Source organism: Entelurus aequoreus, linkage group LG05, assembly GCF_033978785.1.
Source record: "Entelurus aequoreus isolate RoL-2023_Sb linkage group LG05, RoL_Eaeq_v1.1, whole genome shotgun sequence".
Classification (NCBI taxonomy): Eukaryota; Metazoa; Chordata; class Actinopteri; order Syngnathiformes; family Syngnathidae; genus Entelurus; species Entelurus aequoreus.
The window spans coordinates 13,683,910-13,704,031 of record NC_084735.1 but is presented as its reverse complement, the minus strand read 5'-3'; the positions used below and the strand labels follow the sequence as shown (position 1 = coordinate 13,704,031).

The following is a 20,122-nucleotide window of genomic DNA, read 5'->3' as shown; positions in this document are numbered from 1 at the left end:
TTTCAATACTTGATGCTTGTTATAGTTAGCATTTGAAAAAAACTAACATTAGGATGCTAGATTTTTTTTGTGCTAATTTAGCAGGTATATACCTCTTGTGTCAAATATTTTGTTGCTTGACAAATGATACCTTTTAGCATGCTAAAGTTAGCTAATTTTGTAGGTATACACCTCAGTCATATTTTAGTACTTGATGCGTTAGCAGGCTAGCATTTACAAAAAAAAAAATTCTAGAACAAACCAGTAATATATTTCGGTACTTGACGCTTGTTATAGTTAGCATTTAAAAAAAATTTACATTAGGATGCTATATTTTTTTAGCTTATTTAGCAGTGTCAAATATTTTGTTGCTTGACAAATGATACCTTTTAGCATGCTAAAGTTAGCTAATTTTGTAGGTGTACACCTCAGTCATATTTAAGTACTTGATGCGTTAGCAGGCTAGCATTTACAAAAAAAAAAATTCTAAAACAAACCAGTGATATATTTCGGTACTTGACGCTTGTTATAGTTAGCATTTTAAAAAACTAACATTAGCATGCTAGAATTTTTTAGCTCATTTAGCAGGTATACACCTCTTGTGCCAAATATTTTGTTGCTTGACAAATGATACCTTTTAGCATAGTGAAGTTAGCTAATTTTGTAGAATTAGCGAAATACCAAAATATATGACATTGCTAAATTAGCTTAAAAAAAATTGAGCATGCTAAAGTTAGTTTTTTTAAATGCTAACTATAACAAGCGTCAAAATATATTACTGGTTTGTTCTAGAATTTGTATTTGTAAAATACAGTACTAAAATATGACTGAGGTGTATACCTACAAAATTAGCTAACTTTAGCATGCTAAAGGGTATCATTTGTCAAGCAACAAAATATTTGACACTGCTAAATAAGCTAAAAAAAATCTAGCATCTTAATGTTAGTTTTTTAAAATGCTATTATAACAAGCGTCAAGTATTGAAATATATTACTGGTTTGTTATAGATTTTTTTGTATGTAAATGCTAGCCTGCTAACGCATCAAGTACTTAAATATGACTGAGGTGTACACCTACAAAATTAGCTAACTTTAGCATGCTAAAAGGTATCATTTGTCAAGCAACAAAATATTTGGCACAAGAGGTGTATCCCGGCTAAATGAGCTAAAGAAATTTAGCATGCTAATGCTAGATTGCATGCAGAAACAAGCATTGAAGAGTGAAAATGAAAATACTTACCCAATCAAGTTAGGTTTTGATTTGAGTGTGCAAGCAACCGACATCCAAGATAGCTGTCAAAGTTGCTGAAGCTCAATGTCTGCAACGTGTGTGCCTGTGGAGACAAGGAAGGTTGTTTTAGGGCTGGGTGATACTGCCTGAAATCTTTATTGCAGGATACATTGCAGCTTTCTTGCGATAACAATATGTACCTGGTAACCCTATAGCGGATGTTAGCTTAGCGTAGCAATTTTTTTAAAAAGTGGCTTTGATATTACCACACACTTGTCGTCACAATGATGACGGAGGCTAACAGTTGCCAAAAGCTGCCCGCTAACTATTCAGGGTGTTGTTGTTTTTTTCCCCTCAAACCAACGTGAACAATGCCGATGTTTAAGAATAGCGCCCTCATCCATTCGTCACGTCGGTGGACCGAAGGTCTGACTTGACCTTTTTTGACATCATCGCAGTGAGAACCTGTAGGCCCGACATGTCGGCACACATGACTGTGTGTGTTTGTGCAACAGCAGCTCGCTGGCAGCATTGTTTGACAATAACACACACACACACACACACACACACACACACACACTTGTATTTCTTACCTTCTTGAGACCTCCGAAAAATGCCTACCTCTTTAGGACCACCCTTTCGAGCTATATAAAGATGTGTATTTACAATATTTATTATTTACTTGCGTATTTACTTCAAGTTATTACGGTATGTCTCTATACACGTGTTTATTTTACAAAGGTCCACTTAGGAGTTTTAGGGAAACAATGACAAACAAAGCAGGACTTTGCATGTTTGGACAGGACAGCGGGGCAGCAAGTGACAGGGCGGTCTGGCTTTCGGGTGTTTCCATGGCAGGAATGGCCCAGGAATCTGAGGCGAGCGCCAAACGTTGTGGAAAACCTCCACACAAACATGAGACGCCGCCGAGGGGGGCCTACGACGCGTGGTCCTAAAGACAGTAGGGTTCACTGCTAAGCTCGTTATCAAGGGGGTCCCCGTCCCAAATAATCAAATATCGGCCCCATATTTTTGAAATTAATTTTGGCCAGAGGGGGCGTATTTCAATTTCTTACACACACTTGTTATTACATATTTTGGCCAGCGGGGGAGCAACTCAAATCTTTACACACACTTGTTATTTCATATGTTGGCCAGAGGAGGAGCACTTCAAATGTTTACACACACTTGTTATTTCATATGTTGGCCAGAGGGGGAGCAACTCAAATTTTTACACACACCTGTTATTTCATATGTTGGCCAGAGGGGGAGCACTTCAAATGTTTACACACACTTGTTATTTCATATGTTGGCCAGAGGGGGAGCAACTCAAATTTTTACACACACTTGTTATTTCATATGTTGGCCAGAGGGGGAGCATTTCAAATGTTTACACACACTTGTTATTACATATGTTGGCCAGAGGGGGAGCAACTCAAATTTTTACACACACTTGTTATTGCATATGTTGGCCAGAGGGGGAGCACACAGTCAATTTGAAAAATCCCTCCTTTTTGGGAGCACCCTAATTTTGATAGGTTTCCCCAGCAGGGGTGCAAATGAGACATTGTCTATTAGATGCAATGTTATTGGGACCATGATTTATGTCACACTTCCTCATATGGAAGGTACTTTTCCTTCTTCATGTCTCAAGAAGTGTAGAAATACAAGAACACACACACAAACACACATTCTTGTATTTGTTACCTTCTTGAGACCTGAGAAAAATGCCTACCCCTTTATGACCACCCTTCCTAGATGTATAAATATTTGTATTTACAACATTAATAATATATACATACTATGCAAATATAAAAAAAGGTAAACTTTTAGTTATTATTATTATTATTTTTGTTTGTTTGTTTGTAATTAGTATGTAATCTTCATTATTTACTTCAAGTTATTACAGTATGTCTCTGTATAAATATTTGTTTCATTTAAAAAAAAAATATTTTTATTAAATTTGGCCTTTTCAATTTCTTACACACACTTGTTATTTCATATGTTGGCAGGAGGGGGAGCACTTCAAATTTTTACACACACTTGTTAATTCATATGTTGACCAGAGGGGGAGCACTTCACATTTTTACACACACTTGTTATTTCATATGTTGACCAGAGGGGGAGCAGTTCAAATTTTTACACACACTTGTTATTTCATATGTTGACCAGAGGGGGAGCACTTCAAATTTTTACACACACTTGTTATTTCATATGTTGGCCAGAGGGGGAGCATTTCAAATGTTTACACACACTTGTTATTACATATGTTGGCCAGAGGGGGAGCAACTCAAATTTTTACACACACTTGTTATTTCATATGTTGACCAGAGGGGGAGCACTTTTAAATTTGAAAAATCCCTCCTTTTTGGGACCACCCTCATTTTGTTAGATTTCACCAGCAGGGGTGCAAATAATGTTTCAAAAAAGCTGGCACAAGTGGCAAAAAAGACTGAGAACGTTGAGGAATGCTCATCAAAGACTTATTTGGAACATCCCACAGGTGAACAGGCTAATTGGGAACAGGTGGGTGCCATGATTGGGTATGAAATGCTGAGTCATTCACAAACAAGGACGGGGCGAGGGTCACCACTTTGTCAACAAATGCCTGAGCAAATTGTTGAAGAACAACATTTCTCAAGCAGCTATTGCAAGGAATTTAGGGATTTCACCATCTACGCTCCGTAATATCATCAAAATGTTCAGAGAATCTGGAGAAATCACTGCATGTAAGCAGCAAGGCTGAAAACCAACATTGAATGCCCGTGACCTTGGATCCCTCAGGCTGTACTGCATCAAAAAGTGACATCAGTGTGTAAAGGACATCACCACACGGGCTCAGGAACACTTCAGAAAACCACTGTCAGTAACTACAGTTGGTCGCTACATCTGTAAGTGCAAGTTAAAACTCTCCTATGCAAAGACAAAGCCATTTATCAACAACACCCAGAAACGCTTTGCTGGGCCCCAAGCTCATCTAAGATGGACTGATGCAAAGTGGGAAAGTGTTCTGTGGTCTGACGAGTCCACATTTCTAATTGTTTTTGGAAACTGTGGACGTCGTGTAGACAAAGAGGAAAAGAACCATCCGGATTGTTATAGGCGCAAAGTGTAAAAGGCAGCATGTGTGATGGTATGGGGGTGTATTAGTGCCCAAGACATGGGTAACTTACACATCTGTGAAGGCACCATTAATGCTGAAAGGTACATACAGCTTTTGGAGCAACATATGTTGCCATCATGGACGCCCCTGCTTATTTCAGCAAGACAATGCCAAGCCACGTGTTACAACAGCGTGGCTTCATAGTAAAAGAGTGTGGTACTAGACTGGCCTGCCTGTAGTCCAGAGCTGTCTCCCATTGAAAATATGTAGGCTAAAATATGAGAAGGGAGACTGTTGAACAACTTAAGCTGTACATCAAGCAAGAATGGGAAAGAATTCCACTTCAAAAATGTGTCTCCTCAGTTCCCAAACCTTTACTGAGTGTTGTTAAAAGGAAAGGCCATGTAACACACTGGTAAAAATGCCCCTGTGACAACTTTTTTGCAATGTGTTGCTGCCATTAAATTCTAAGTTCATGATTATTTGCAAAAAATAACAAAGTTTCTCAGTGTGAACATGAAATATCTTGTCTTTGCAATCTATTCAATTGAATATAAGTTGAAAAGGTTTTGTTGTATTCTCTTTTTATTTACCATTTACACAACCTGACAACTTCACTGCTTTTGGGCTTTGTATATATATATATATATATATATATATATATATATATATATATATATATATATATATATATATATATATATATATATATATATATATATATATATATATATATATATATATATATATATACACATATATATATATATATATATATATATATATATATATATATATATATATATATATATATATATATATATATATATATATATATATATATATATATATATATACACACACACACACATATATACATATACTATAATAGACAAAACGTTTTGCACCACAAATTAATGGGACAAATATGGGGAGGTTTGGTGGGGCATATATATATATATATATATATATATATATATATATATATATATATATATATATATATATATATATATATATATATATATATATATATATATATATATATATATATATATATATATATATATATATATATAAAATAATATATTTATTTATTTATTTATATTCATACACACACACACATATACATACATACATATACATATACTATAATAGACAGAATAATTTGCAGCACTAACAAATGGGACACATTTGGGGAGGTTTGGTGGGGCATATATATATATATATATATTTTATTTTTTTTCTTTTATTTTTTTTATATTAAAAATGCTGTATAAATAAATATATATATATATATATATATATATTTATACACACACACATACATACATACACAGATACACGTGTACTATAATAGACAAAAAGTTTTGCAGCACAAATGAAATGGACACATTTGGTGAGGTTTGGTGGGTCTTATAGATGTATACATAAATATATATTGATATAAATATCTATATCTTTTTTTTAAATTAAAAATGTTATATAAATATATATATATATTCATACACACACACACACATACATACATACATACATACACACACATATACTATAATAGACAAAACGTTTTGCAGCACAAATGAATGGTACAAATTTGGGCTGTATGATGTTTTTTTGGTCAGAAAATGTATTTTAGGTAAAAAGCGTAACGTAAACAAATGTCAAATGTTATATGAATATTTGCAATGATAAGTGGTCATCTCCACACATACACATTGAAGTGGTCATCTCCACACATACACATTTACAAAGCACTAAAAGAGCAAAAATTCACTATAACTCAGAAGTTAGTCTGAAGAGAAGTATTGTATTCCCCCTGTGTGACGTGAGGACTCAGTCAGTGTGGTCAAAGGTGATCAGCGTTGGAATGTTGGCGCTCTTCTTTTCTCCCGCAGGGTGTTGGCCGGTGGAACTGTCACTAGTCGTCACATTCCCACCCGCAATCAAGGTAACTCCCCAACAAATCAAAGACACACAAAACACGGCTAAAAAGACAAATTGTACTTACTTGATTGCCAGCGCCTCGCCGTGTCAGCAGACGCCTTCCCTGGTCCTGGCTGGTCCCCTTTAAAGATGTCCCGGCGAAAGTCCCGCCTTCACCCCCGGGGAGGAACTTCCTCCTATCTGAGGGAGTCGCGTCTCTGTCAGGATGCCAAGAATTCTTCTGGACTTCCTCTATTGGGTTGTAAAGAATGGAAAGACAACCAAAAAAACGGTGTAACAGGTTGTTGCTAAGACATGAATGATTAACCTTCCATGTGCTGCCTTCAATGGGCCCGCTGTGCCTTGTTTTATGGGCCGCTGTATATATATATATATATATATATATATATATATATATATATATATACACGTATATATATACATACATAAATATACACATATATACATATACATATATACACACATATACTGTATATATTGTTGGAAGCAGATCAGAATCATATCCATATTTAAGTGTTACTTCTTTCTAAACTCCTATAGTCATATTTACATCAGCTAATGTCTCGTGTGGTACAAAGTGCTTGGATTCGAGTGTCCTTGAGTAGACAGGCAGAGCGCTGTTGAGACTGCCATAACATTCCTAAGATAAGGAGCACAGGGCAGTGCTGAGCTTGGGGGGACAGGAGGTGGAGAGGAGACCGATCTGGACCGGGCTGGGGAACGCTGGTGTGCTGGATTGGTCTCAGTTTGTCCTCTAAGCTTGGAGAATAAACCACACAATACCAACTTCTGCCTGTTGATTGAATATAAACATCAGCTTATTGCCATAAAAAGAATCTGGGAGAGACTAGCAATTTGAATTCCCCATTGGAGGAATGCTGGTCGACGCAACAATTTGGGGGCTTCATCCGAGATGGCACGCTGTTGATTGATGACTTCTTGCAATCTTCTGGACATACTCAATTGGCCAATTCAAGGTAAGCAGAACCTTTCTTTTTAGATAAAATCTGCGTTAGGAGTCTGTCCTGAAGTCTGTAAGTCAAACACTGTTTTTTAATCCCAGGCACAGATTGGTGATTTTGATAGATTGATTGCATTTTTGCTGAGACTGCCATTGCATTAAAATTGTAAATAAGTGGTCAACTCAGGCCATTGTGTCTCGATTACCGTGACGGGCAGTTTCATTGACGAGTGAACTAATAGTTGGGTGTAGCTTACCCTGGGAATTTGGTCGTCCCTTAATGAGTAAGGGTTGCAAGATCCCAGTGACGATAATAGGGCACTGAAACGTACGGAAAAGGCTGGAGGCCATTTGTAAAAGGTACAATAAAGACTCCCGGGTTGGAAGATCCCAGTGCGATAAGGGCACTAGAATTAAGAAAATATAGACACATGGCCTTGGAGTGTGAAAAACAGAAATGTGATGGCAGCGGGGGAGGAAGGTGATTAATCATTACTGTGTAATGATCAATTGAATGGACGGTTGTCGACAATGGAACTAGCAGGTAGAGAAAAAAGAAAAAAAAAAAAAAAAAGGAGAACGTTCCTTGAAAGGGTTAAGAGGGAGTTTACAATACTCGAAAAGTCGTGAACTCAAACGTCTGGTAAAATAAAATAAAAAATAAATAAAAAAGTAACTGGAAGTTTTATGGTAAAGTGAAACGCAGAGAGTGTGCTGCTGAGTGTGAGTGTGTGTGAGCGGGAGTGCTTACGCGTGCTCGTGTGTGTGTGTGCTGCTGAGTGTGTGTGTGTGTGCGGGAGTGCTTACGCGTGCTCGTGTGTGTGTGTGCTGCTGAGTGTGTGGGTGTGTGTGTGCGGGAGTGCTTACGCGTGCTCGTGTGTGTGTGTGCTGCTGAGTGTGTGTGTGTGTGTGTGTGTGTGTGTGTGTGTGTGTGTGTGTGTGTGTGTGTGTGTGTGTGTGTGTGTGTGTGTGTGTGTGTGTGTGTGTGTGTGTGTGTGTGTGTGTGCGCTGGTGAAAATGGAACACTCAGGGAGAGAATTTAAGAGTTTGGCGTATGATAAAAGTAAACGGGGATTACGTGGAAAAACGAAATGCAGCAAAAGAAACGATGATTAATGACAGAATGAACTGATTGGTTTTTTGTCTGCCGCGCATGCGCAAGACAATTCAAACGACCCGCCCAGACTTTGACTAGGACACCGCCCCCTACTCCAGTGAATAAGAGAAGGAGGTATTAACACGCCCCCTCTAAGATTAATCCTGCCTCCGAAAATAAACCCCTTGTACACGTCTGACCATTTTCTCCGGCAGACATTTTTGACACATGACATTAACACTTTGGACATACTACAATATAAGTCTCTTGCCGATGCATACATGCAAGCCATTGTTGACCTTGCTTTCCCACCTGTACCTCCGGGAGGGAACCTTTGGCCAAACACTTTGGACAAAGTTAACCCTGATATACAAGGTGCCAAAAACAATATATGGCAGGACATTTTATTCATCCCATGCAAAATAGGGCTAATGACAGAGCAACAAGGAAACAACTACTTCAATTACAGATCGCTGAAGATAAAAGGTTAAAAGAACCAAAAGGTCAAAGATCAGCTAGGGTATATTCAGCAGTGGGTGACCTTGCTTTTGAGTTCCAACAGGTGGAGGAAAGAATCCTCAACAGACGTGCGGTTGGACTCGGGTGGTGGACAACACGATGCTTCAAAGCCGGTCTGGGGTAGACACTGTTTCGGCTGTGACCAGCCTGGTCACTGGAGTCGTGACTGTCCGAACATTTCCGAACAGGAAAGGTTCCGTCGTGCCAACAAACGAACACGAAGGCGTGCAAGAGGACGCCCACATCAGGAGCCGCAGCAGGAAGTACCGACAGGACCCCTGCTGGACATGAGTGTCAACGGACAATTTTATCAGCCACCCATTCGATTCTGAATGCAGAGGTACCAAAAAAACTGTGTGCTTCCTCTTTAAAGGTCGAAGGCTTCGCTGGGGTCACAAGAAGGTTACCTGTCACCAAACCACTTCCGGTTCAGATTGCTGGACCTCCTTTACAGACTGTACCCTGACATTCAAATCGCAAAGAAGGAACATTCCTGGTGTTACCTGACGGCTGAACCACCCAGCTGCAACACCACTACCAAGACTCCTCCATGAGCTCATACCACAGCCTGAAACAACGGGAATGGCTGACATCCAACTGCTCTAACAGTGAAAACCCTGACTGGCTGAGATGCATCCGTGTGTTCTGCCACCCCGGCTCGCCAGATGTTATGATTATTTATATATGTTGGAACTCAAGGTGTGGCTGCTCATGTTGACCTATCTTTGCAACAGCTAGCATGGTATAAGATGGACACAATAGTGTCCCACATTGTTCCCTTGCTCTCTGTCTCGCCTACAAAACCAAAGAACTTAGGTCCAATGATAAGACACGGCGTAGCTGCCAAACATTACACCGACACCCAAATACCACATTTTCAATTGTTTAGGTTTAGCCCATGGTTATGTTAAACACATAACTATGGGCTGCACTTTAGACACCTGTAGGCTACGAGGAGCTAGCAGCTACACAACAGCTGAGCTAAAACGACACATTACACATTTAAGCATATCAAATAATTATAGTTGCTCATTACATACACAAAGTTGCCATGGCAGAAGTCTGATAGAAAGTATTCAGTAACAAACGTGTCCGCATCATTCAACTTTCTACAACATGAGCTTGACTTAATGAATTATTGGGGCCACCAGGTGTGGTAAAAATTCAAAATACTATTGCTAAAGCATCCGCCATAAGGGTAGTATTTTTCTAGTATTGGTGACAATATAAATATAAGCATATTTTGTTACTTTCACCATATTGAATAAATTACATAAAAGATAGGGTTTAGTTGAGTTTGAGTTATTTGTGATATTGCTAAGGGGTCCCCTACCCTAACAACACCCCCAGTGGACCATAGAGGCTAAAGAGACAATCATTGACCTCAAACATGACCTGCCCTCCGCTACTTGACTATTAGCTGACCTTTTTCTTAGATGTTTCTGAAAGTGATAGTATGACTAACACAGTCCTTTTTTCAGAAACAGAAGGGGGTGAGTGAGGGTGGATACAGACTCCTTGGAACAAAATCAACAATCATCCGACTCTGACACATTCCATAGTTTTAACGTTTTTACCGTGGGTAAGAAGTTATAACTAATTTTAATTTGAAAATAATGATTTTACACATCGATAGTAGTTTAGTAGATCACATTTAGAATATGGAGGAGGTGAGGGTGAACCATGTATAGTCTTTGATTTCACTGATATGATCAATACGGTACAAGGGAAAAGGTACGTACTGACTTGTGTTGACAATCACAGTGGTTGGCCGGAAGCAACAACAACCTCAAAAGAGGATGCAATATCAGTAATTAAATGACTTGTGAATGACCTAGTACCCCGACATGGTTTCCCCAAAAAGATTAGGTCAGACAACGGCAACCATTAAAAAAAAATACTCACTTAGCCTTGGTCGAAAAGGCTTTCGGACTAGAACACAGGTTTGGGGTACCATCCTGAGTCCCAAGGTAAGGTTGAAAGGATGGACCAGAACATTAAAAACTAATTGGCTAAAATCTGTGCACAGACCAAATTTAATTGGATTGACATGTTGCAATTAGCGTTAATGATCATTCGAAGGTCCGTGAATAAAACTGTTTTACCGCCCTTTGAGTTTTTCACCCTATGAGCTGCATACAGGTCAGCCATTCACAGGACCAGCAGCCCCCCATGGAAGGAGGACTCAGCGTAAAACCAAAATGGTATTTTACACAAAAAATTGCATAATTTGTGTGCCAGTTCTTCTGTACAGATTCCCTTCCGCCCGCTGAGAGGGTCAAGATCAAGGTCATCAAACGCAAGTGGACGGTGGACTGGTCCCTTCTAGGTCGTAGAACGGACGTCCCACGCCCTTCGACTGGCTGGTGGAGGGGACACCTGGTACCACCTCTCCCTCTGCACTACAGCTGAAGAACCTGACAGATCACCAGGGGATGTCATTGCTGACATCGCCACATCATCTGCCCCACAGCCCAGGAGACGAGAGAGATTTTCTACCTACATTACTCTTTTCAACTTCTATGTTGTATATCCTTGTGTGAGACCAATCCAGTATGCTAAATGTTTCTTAGTTTTTCTTGCTTGTTTGCAGCATAACTATCTGTGTCGTTACATTAAGTGAAAAGTTTGATGTTTATCCCCGTTTATCCCTTGGGCGTGTTCTACTGTCTTTGTGTCTCAGTTCATCCTTCCTGACGACAGTGACTGACAAGTGTCTAAGAACATACAGCGGACTTTAAATAGACTGGGTCAAAGGGGATAGCAAGACTTATTTTTGACCTGTGCAGTGTGATTAATTACGGGGGACACAATAGCTATTACGTGGTAATAACCTCTATATTTGTTACGACTCAACCCTGAACCATTGGTGTCGGATGCAGAGAACATACTCTGGTAAGTTGTGCTCATCGTCCCTTTTATGTTGTTTTGGGGCTTGACCTGACTGATACAGACGCTAAAGGAATTATTAAAATTAATGTCCTTGAGAGGGCGTTAACTACCTCTACACCCTCTGTAGCACCTAAAGTACCACCCCACCTCGGTGGTGTTTCAAAGGCTCTCACATCTGTGCGTGCTAATGACATCACCACCGAAGGCCTGGTAACTTTGACCTTAGGAGCGGGTGCAGACAACCTGTGGCTCAGGTGGAGGCCAAAACCTGGGTGACAGTGTTGCTTCTTCCGCTGGACGTCCCTTTTCCCAGTCTTACCCCGCCCCTTTTAAGTTGACTGACATGTGTACCCTTCTGTTGACAATGCCACCCGAATTCTTCCCTTTGTGGCCCAAAAGCTGAATTACACGCGTTTTCAAATTACAGGACCCTCTTCGTCCCCCAACAAATTGGGTGACATTAACCGTTACTGGTGCACCACACTGATAGATGCCTCTCGGATAGGCCCTTGGGCACGAGCTGACTTATTCTGGTGTTGTGAGGAGCACAGATTGTACATTAGAATCCCGACGTCAGCCGTTGGGCTTTGTGCTATGGTTAGACTGGTGACCCCAGTCACCAAATTAACACCCCCTTGGAACTCCTGTTTCAGCGGCCTCTCTAAATCCCCGCCGCCGTTGAGACTAACCAACCTGACTCGTGACACAGTTGAGGGACTTGCTGAACAACCTCCCTCGAGACCATCCAGAACCGCACAGCCCCTTGTGCCAAGTGTCACTAAAGGGGGTCTAGCAAAGTGGTAACTTTAAGACTTTAATGTGGGGCGTACTTTATAAGTTTTGTACAAGTAATAAAGATCTCATTAGAAGATCTTAAAGGGGGACTTGTTGGAAGCAGATCAGAATCATATCCATATTTAAGTGTTACTTCTTTCTAAACTCCTATAGTCATATTTACATCAGCTAATGCCTCGTGTGGTACAAAGTGCTTGGATTCGAGTGTCCTTGAGTAGACAGGCAGAGCGCTGTTGAGACTGCCATAACATTCCTAAGATAAGGAGCACAGGGCAGTGCTGAGCTTGGGGGGACAGGAGGTGGAGAGGAGACCGATCTGGACCGGGCTGGGGAACGCTGGTGTGCTGGATTGGTCTCAGTTTGTCCTCTAAGCTTGGAGAATAAACCACAAAATACCAACTTTTGCCTGTTGATTGAATATAGACATCAGCTTATTGCCATAAAAAGAATCTGGGAGAGACTAGCAATTTGAATTCCCCATTGGAGGAATGCTGGTCGACGCAACAATATACATATATATACACAAATATATACATATATACACACACATATATATATATATATACATATACACACACATATATATATATATACATATATATACGTGTGTGTGTGTATATATATATATATATATATATATATATATATATATATATATATATATATATATATATATCAGGAGTCACCAACGCGGCGCCCGCGGGCGACAGGTCGCCCGCAAGGACCAGATGAGTCGCCCGCCGGCCGGTTCTAAAAATAGCTCAAATAGCAGCACTTACCAGTGAGCTGCCTCTATTTTTTTAAATTTTATTTATTTACTAGTGTGACAGTCCTAACTGTCGCGCGGGTTCTCAGGACGATCCAGGGAAGACATTGTCAGATGGTTTAGACTTCTTTATTATTTCAATCACAGAGTCTTTTGCTGCTTTACAGCAGCTGTCTTTTTTCTCATGTGAGCACATGAATGGTTTCCTCCCGTCCGCCGTCTGCTTTTCAGCAGCACGTCGCCGTCGTTTGCGTGGCAGTAGAGGATGGTTTCCTCCCGTCCGCCGTCTTTCTCCGTCTCCTCCCTTGATGTTCACGTCTCTCGCCCTTTTATACGGTCCGAGAGGGCGATTGCACTGTCCACAGCTGCGCGCTCCACGCACCTTATGCTGATTGCGGCGTCGTTCCCATTTATTTTTTTACTTTGCTTCTTATAACTGTCAGAAAGACAATTTTAGAGAAAAAAATACAACCTTAAAAATGATTTTAGGATTTTTAAACTCATATACATTTACCTTTTAAATTCCTTCCTCTTCTTTCCTGACAATTTAAATCCATGTTCAAGTAAATTATTTTTTTTATTGTAAAGAATAATTAATAAATTGTAATTCTTACTTTAATTCTTATTATTCTAACAAAGTGCAGATTGGATTTTAACCTATTTAAAACATGACATCAAAATTCTAAAATTAATCTTAATCAGGAAAAATTACTAATGATGTTCCATAAATTATTTTTTGAATTTTTTCAAAAAGATTCGAATTAGTTAGTTTTTCTCTTCTTTTTTTCGGTTGAATTTTGAATTTTAAAGAGTCGAAATTGAAGATAAACTATGTTTCAAAATTTAATTTTCATTTTTTTCGTGTTTTCTCCTCTTTTAAACCGTTCAATTAAGTGTTTTTTCATCATTTATTCTCTACAAAAAACCTTCCGTAAAAGGAAAAAAAATGTACGACGGAATGACAGACAGAAATACCCATTTTTTATATATATATATATATATTTATTTATTTAGCTATTATTGTTTAAATCACACTTACATGTAACTTACAAATGACTATATATATATATATATATATATATATATATATATATATATATATATATATATATATATATATATATATATATATATATATATATATATATATATATATATATATATATATATATATATATATATGGACGGCGTGGCGAAGTTGGTAGAGTGGCTGTGCCAGCAATCGGAGTGTTGCTGGTTACTGGGGTTCAATTCGCACCTTCTACCTTCCCAGTCACGTCCGTTGTGTCCTTGGGCAAGACACTTCACCCTTTGCCTCTGATGGCTGCTGGTTAGCGCCTTGCATGGCAGCTCCCGCCATCAGTGTGTGAATGTGTGTGTGAATGGGTGAATGTGGAAATACTGTCAAAGCGCTTTGAGTACCTTGAAGGTAGAAAAGCGCTATACAAGTATAACCCATTTATCATTTATATATATATATATATATATATATAAACAAACAAACACTTAAAATGTAAAGTGTTTTGTGTTTAATATAAATGAACTCTGACCTAGTATAGTTCAAAGGTCAGTATTGTGCGCATGACCAAAACGTAGCGTTTGTTGCGCTCTTACAAACAAGCTAACGCAGCGAATATGAGAAGAGTTACCCCAAAAAATGTCAGAAAAAAGAAAGAAAACATATATTTTTCACGACGAACGGGAGGTAGAGTTTTTTTTTACCACTGTGAAAGGATCCTGCGTGTGTTTAATTTGCGGGGCAACTGTGGCAATAGCAAAGCGGCACAATGTGGAGAGACATTTCACTATGTGTCACACAAGCTATGCTAACTACCCACCAGGCAGTGCACTGCGCGCAGAAAAAGCCCGCGAGTTAAAGGCAGCTTTGTGCAAACAGCAGTCTTTTTTCACTAGACCGGTTAAAAACTCCCACAAAGCAACCGAAGCCTCGTTTAGAGCTGCGCAATTCTTGATGAAGAAAAAGAAGGCATTTACAGACGGGGAGGTTGTCAAAGAAGCAATGATGATAATTGCTAAAACTGTGCTTGAAGACGAGAAGTATGGAACCGATGTACTCTCCAGTCTCTCCGATGTTCAACTCGGGGCAACTACAATGGTAAGAAGAGTGTCGGCGATGTCTGGGAACTTGACCGATCAGCTGGACCGTGATCTGGCGAGGTGCCGGTGGTTCAGCATCCAGTGTGACGAGTCGGTGGACCGCAGCAGTACGGCGCAGCTGATGGTCTTTATCCGGATGGTGTTTGATGATTTCTCCACAAAAGAAGGGGAGTTGACATTTATAACGCAGTGAAGGAGTTTTTGGTGGAAAAAAAGGTGCCGCTAGAAAAGCTGGTATCAGTGACTACGGATGGGGCTCCTGCTATGATCGGCCGACACACGGGATTCGTTGCTCACTGTAAAGCTGACCCAGAGTTCCCAAACTTTCTGCAGTACCACTGCATCATACACCAGCAGGCCTTATGTGCAAAAGTGATCTGCTTTGAGCACGTAATGACTCCCGTCGTAAAGATCCTAAACAGCATCCGCTCCAGAGCTAAACAGCACAGAACATTCAAGGTACTTTTAGAGGAGCTGTCAGCTGAATATGGTGACCTGCTACTACACACAGAAATCCGATGGCTCAGCAGGGGACGAATTTTGCAACGTTTTTTGTCACTTTTGGGTGAAATCAAAGAGTTCATGCAGTCCAGAGGTGAGGACACCGTGCTGCTGGAGGACACTGAGTGGATACTTGACCTTGCATTTTTAACGGACATTACTGGAAAACTGAACAGTTTGAACTGTGAGCTGCAAGGCAAATGTAAAACCGTCGCCGATATGATAAGTGCTTTAAATGCATTTAAAGCTAAGATGAACCTGTTCTCTGTACATTTACAGAGAAAAAAAGTGCTGCACTTTCCCTCTGTGCAGATGGTGCTGAAAGACAATGCTTCTGCATCTGAGGCTTTTGACAAAGTTGCAGAAAAGTACTCTCAGGTCATAAACAGAGTTGGGCAAGAGTTTGAGAACAGGTTTTGTGACCTGGATCAGCTTGAGCCATGTGTGTCGTTCATTTGTAATCCTTTCATGAACGTGGACATATCATGCATTGCTGAGCAGTTAAGTGCAACATTCAGCCTGGATGCTGAACAGGTGGAGATGGAAATTGTAACACTGCAAAATGACCTCCACCTCAAAGCCCACCAGGCAGCACCAAACTTTTGGTGCCTTGTTGACACAGAAAAGTACAGTGGTGTATGCGCAGCAGCTATGAAGGTTGCAAGCCTGAGTCAGCCTTTTCTGACATGAACTTCATCAAGAACAAACACAGAACACGCCTCACTGATGCACATCTGCAAGACTCACTCAGAGTTGCAGTGTCAAGTTACACACCAGAGTACAACACACTAGTTAACAGCATGCAATGCCAGGCTTCCCACTAACTGACAAAGAAACAAATAACAGATTTGGTATCCAGTTCAAAGTGTGACATGATTTATTTAAAAATTGGAGAGTTGACCTTTGTATTTTACATGAGTTATTATTTGTACAAACATGGTGCAAAGTAATTCATGATTTGTTAAAAAATTTCAGTGGCTAGCTAGTTAAAATGGGATATTGTGATTTCACAAGACTGTTTAAGAAGTGATCATTTGAAAATGTTCAATTTGAAAAATGTGCACTTAGAGAAAATATAAAAATAAAGTGTTGCATATTGATATTTATCTGTTTCTATATATATTTATTGTGAGAAATCATTAAGATGATCAGTGTTTCCACAAAGATAAATATCATTAATTATTAATAATAACATAGAGTTAAAGGTAAATTGAGCAAATTGGCTATTTCTGGCAATTTATTTAAGTGTGTATCAAACTGGTAGCCCTTCGCATTAACCAGTACCCAAGAAGTAGCCCTTGGGTTCAAAAAGGTTGGTGACCCCTGATATATATATATATATATATATGTATATATATATATATATATATATATATATATATATATATATATATATATATATATATATATATATATATATATATATATATATATATATACACACGTATATATATACATACACATATATACACATATATACATATACATATATACACACATATACTTTATATATACATATATATACACAAATATATACATATATACACACATATATATATATATACATATGCATATACATATACACACACATCTATATATATACATATATATATATACGTATATATATATATATATATATATATATATATATACATATATACACACGTATATATACATACATATATATACATATATACATATACATATATACACACATATACTGTATATATACATATACATACACAAATATATACATATATACACACATATATATATACATATACATATACATATACATATATACACACATATACTGTATATATACATATATATACACAAATATATACATATATACACACATATATATATATACATATACATATACATATATACACACATATATATATATACATATATATATACGTATATATATATATATATATATTTTATATCCCAATGTTAATTTTTTTAAAATGCTAACTATAACAAGCGTCAAGTACCGAAATATATTACCGGTTTGTTCTATAATTTTTTGGGGTAAATGCTAGCCTGCTAAATGGTAAATGGGTTATACTTGTATAGCGCTTTTCTACCTTCAAGGTACTCAAAGCGCTTTGACACTATTTCCACATTCACCCATTCACACACACATTCACACACTGATGGCGGGAGCTGCCATGCAAGGCGCTAACCAGCAGCCATCAGGAGCAAGGGTGAAGTGTCTTGCCCAAGGACACAACGGACGTGACTAGGATGGTAGAAGGTGGGGATTGAACCAGCAACCCTCTGATTGCTGGCACGGCCACTCTACCAACTTCGCCACGCATCAAGTACTAAAATATGACTGAGGTGTATACCTACAAAATTAGCTAACTTTAGCATGCTAAAAGGTATAATTTGTCAAGCAACAAAATATTTGACACAAGAGGTGTATACCTGCTAAATTAGCACAAAAAAAATCTAGCATCCTAATGTTAGTTTTTTTCAAATGCTAACTATAACAAGCGTCAAGTATTGAAAGATATTACTGGTTTGTTCTAGAATTATTTTTTGTAAATGCTAGCCTGCTAAGGCATCAAGTACTAAAATATGACTGAGGTGTATACCTACAAAATTAGCTAACTTTAGCATGCTAAAGGGTATCATTTGTCAAGCAACAAAATATTTGACACTGCTAAATAAGCTAAAAAAAATCTAGCATCCTAATGTTAGTTTTTTAAAATGCTATTATAACAAGCGTCAAGTATTGAAATATATTACTGGTTTGTTATAGATTTTTTTGTATGTAAATGCTAGCCTGCTAACGCATCAAGTACTAAAATATGACTGAGGTGTACACCTACAAAATTAGCTAACTTTAGCATGCTAAAAGGTATCATTTGTCACGCAACAAAATATTTGGCACAAGAGGTGTATACCTGCTAAATGAGCTAAAGAAATCTAGCATGCTAATGCTAGATTGCATGCAGAAACAAGCATTGAAGAGTGAAAATGAAAATACTTACCCAATCAAGTTAGGTTTTGATTTGAGTGTGCGAGCAACCGACATCCAAGATAGCTGTCAAAGTTGCTGAAGCTCAATGTCTGCAACGTGTGTGCCTGTGGAGACAAGGAAGGTTTTTTTAGGGCTGGGTGATACTGCCTGAAATCTTTATTGCAGGATACATTGCAGCTTTCTTGCGATAACAATATGTACCTGGTAACCCTATAGCGGATGTTAGCTTAGCATAGCAATTTTTTTAAAAAGTGGCTTTGATATTACCACACACTTGTCGTCACAATGATGACGGATGCTAACAGTTGCCAAAAGCTGCCCGCTAACTATTCAGGGTGTTGTTGTTTTTTTCCCCTCAAACCAAAGCGAACAATGCCGGTGTTTAAGAATAGCGCCCTCATCCATTCGTCACGTCGGTGGACCGAAGGTGTGACTTGACCTTTTTTGACATCATCGCAGTGAGAACCTGTAGGCCCGACATGTCGGCACACATGACTGTGTGTGTTTGTGCAACAGCAGCTCGCTGGCAGCATTGTTTGACAATAACACACACACACACACACACACACACACACTTGTATTTCTTACCTTCTTGAGACCTCCGAAAAATGCCTACCTCTTTAGGACCACCCTTTCGAGATATATAAAGATGTGTATTTACAATATTTATTATTTACTTGCGTATTTACTTCAAGTTATTACGGTATGTCTCTATACACATGTTTATTTTACAAAGGTCCACTTAGGAGTTTTAGGGAAACAATGACAAACAAAGCAGGACTTTGCAGGTTTGGACAGGACAGCGGGGCAGCAAGTGACAAACAAAGCAGGACTTTGCAGGTTTGGACAGGACAGCGGGGCAGCAAGTGACAGGGCGGTCTGGCGTTCGGGTGTTTCCATGGCAGGAATGGCCCAGGAATCTGAGGCGAGCGCCAAACGTTGTGGAAAACCTCCACACAAACATGAGACGCCTCCAAAGGGGGTCTACGATGCGTGGTCCTAAAGACAATCGCGTTCACTGCTCAGCTCGTTATCAAGGGGGTCCCCCTCCCAAATAATCAAATATCGGCCCCATATTTTTGAAATTAATTTTGGCCAGAGGGGGCACACACTTGTTATTACATATGTTGGCCAGAGGGGGAGCAACTCAAATTTTTACACACACTTGTTATTACATATGTTGGCCAGAGGGGGAGCACTTCAAATGTTTACACACACTT

General features: G+C 38.9%; 1 protein-coding gene across 2 annotated transcripts in view; it reads right to left on the bottom strand.

Annotated features, from left to right (window-relative positions):
- The window catches only part of eppk1 (epiplakin 1), a 36,630-nt gene that overhangs the window by 14,952 nt on the left and 1,556 nt on the right, over positions 1-20,122 (bottom strand). The window contains exons 2-4 of one of the 2 annotated variants that reach the window (XM_062047150.1): positions 18,913-19,006; positions 6,324-6,490; positions 1,219-1,312 (exon numbers count right to left, since the gene is read on the bottom strand). The gene's annotated coding sequence lies outside the window, so the exon portion shown is untranslated. Of the gene's footprint in view, positions 1-1,218; positions 1,313-6,323; positions 6,491-18,912; positions 19,007-20,122 lie in introns of those variants that run through there. The other variant, XM_062047151.1, reaches the window with a different exon arrangement.